Source organism: Palaemon carinicauda, chromosome 9, assembly GCF_036898095.1.
Source record: "Palaemon carinicauda isolate YSFRI2023 chromosome 9, ASM3689809v2, whole genome shotgun sequence".
In the NCBI taxonomy this organism is placed as follows: Eukaryota; Metazoa; Arthropoda; class Malacostraca; order Decapoda; family Palaemonidae; genus Palaemon; species Palaemon carinicauda.
Window position 1 is genome coordinate 14,121,614 of NC_090733.1, and position 2,500 is coordinate 14,124,113.

Below are 2,500 nucleotides of genomic sequence, written 5' to 3' on the forward strand. Positions count from 1 at the left end.
AAAAAAAAAAAAAAAAAAAAAAAAAAAAAAAAGGATTTGCATGTTAAAACGACCAGAAAGTGAAAATAACAGTCACTTTTTTTTATATTTCAAAGTACTAGCAGATATTTAGTAAAGCGAATATACATTTTATTTTTTCTCCATTGGAAAATAATTGAAGGATTTTTTTTTTATTGAAGTAGCGTTCATTCCATAAGGATATGTCTTCAATTACCTTTAAAATAGAACACCCAAAGAGGAAAATTTTGAAAATGGGAATATATTTGTATTCTTTAAATTACTCGGAAATATTTGTACATTACCTTTCGACCATTTTGTTATAAAGTAATACTTTAGTAAATCCTTCTCTACTTAGCCAACAAGATCAACGATGATCAAATAGTATCCCACTATTACGGTTAGATTCAAATCATTTCATAGAATACCAACACTTTATTTTCTTCTTTTTTTTTTTTTATCTGAATTCGTGACCTCTCCAGAAGCATGTTGAAACTAGGCAGTAGTGGGACATCAATGATTAAAAAAAAAAAAAAAAAAAAAAAAAAAAAAAAAAAAAAAAAAAAAAAAAAAAAAAAAAAAAATACTGCTGTACAGGGAATGGGTCCTAAGGAATAACTCTGATGTCTATATAAGAAGATAAGTCTAAATCCTTGTTAATTGATAGGATGTTTTACGGAACAGCTCCTCAGATGGTGTAATTAGTACTGATAATAACGTAACGTGATTAAAAGTTTCATGATTTTTTATGTATTGAGGATAAATTACATGCATCATTGATGTATGAGCGTGACCCTGTCTGTACGTTTTCACCGCAGGAACTGTACCGCACATGATTCATACCATACAAGCTCATATTTTTTTTAATTTTTTTTTCTAATCGCTCGTTCTCTGCCACACTGATAACAGAATAACAGGTTTAAACTTTTTGTCGCATGTTTTACTTTGCTTGAATTTTTGGGACATTGTTGCTCAGAAACAAATAAACCAAATAGTTGAATGTAAGAGAAAGTTATCACTTGGTAATTCTGTATCCAATGGAGCATTCTTCAACAATTAAAATCAATGTGAAAAAGAGTATATCAAATCATCGTTATTTTTTTTACATGTTTTGAAAGTTTAAGAAAATATTTTTTATTAAGAAAGGAAGCAACAAATTGCAGTATAGAGTAAAGATGTTTTGATATTTTTTCCTATCATATTTCATCATTATATTTAGAAATTACCTGCATACAACAGTAAGGGAAAATCGTTGTGTAAAATAGAATAGAAAACTCATCGCACTTAGAAATGAATATTTGAAAGTTTAAGAAAATATTATTTTATTAATGAAATACGTAGAAACGCCATATGCACTAAATAAGATTTTTTTTCTTTGGGGGGGGGGGGGTCTAGATAACTCGACAAATATTTCTCGTAACACTTTTATTCTATACTCGTATCTAGAGAAGATACAATTTTCCTTCATAAATCTTTTAATATATAGATTTCATTAAGATATAAAGAATTTCACTTAAAGCATATATTCATTTTAGATAACAAGTATTTTTGAATTCCAAATAAAATAAATGATAATTTGAAAGTTTGAAAAATTATGGTTTTTGGATCTTAATAATGATTTTTTGTTGTCTTATGTGATCATTTAAAATACTCGGCTTTTTGAGATAATGAATGATATAGGAACAGGTGAAATATCATAAAGAGAAAATATAAGGTTGAATTCAAAATTTAATGATAATGGTAAGCGATGCTGGATAATTGAAATGAGTTAGTTATGATAATTATAATCGTGATAATTATAACAATAACAATTATAATAATATCAGTAATTCTTACTTGAACATGAAAACAAAAATTCTGGTGTAAAGAGAAAAGTGGAATTGTGTGAAAACAGAATGCATCGTTACGTTGAAATGGTTGGTGGCCGGAAGGTGAATTCTTTTTTTTTTCTTTTTCCACACAGTTTTTAAAGCGACAACATTTTTTTTTTCCATTTTAGAAGGAAATGTAAAATATATTTTTCACTATAGTTGGATAGTGATTTGAGGAAGATAAATTATCTATATGACTAAGTAGATAGACCGTAAATGTATCCCTGTAAGAATCCCTAAGCATAAATCCCGCATAAATCTCACCCATTACTGTATCTCATGCATGAATCCATATCCTGCTGTTGGAGCTTATACATAGTGGGAACGCGTTAATGCACCCAAGTCTCACCTCAATACATTCGGGCTTGACGGCTTGCACGAAAGCCTTCATTGTTTATGGCAAATGCATGATGAAAACTCATATATTTATCTCTTGGGTTTCTTAGTATTTACATAAATCTGATTTCCGTTTCCAAGGTACTTTCAATTCTCACAAGTTAGTAAATTCTTTTGCTGTTAGTTCTAGTCTTCCTACAACGTCGCATTTGCATTATGACAGTTTTCATTATTCATATATTTGTTTGTGCACATTCATTGGTAATATTTAAATTTCCAGGGTATTCCCCCTTTCT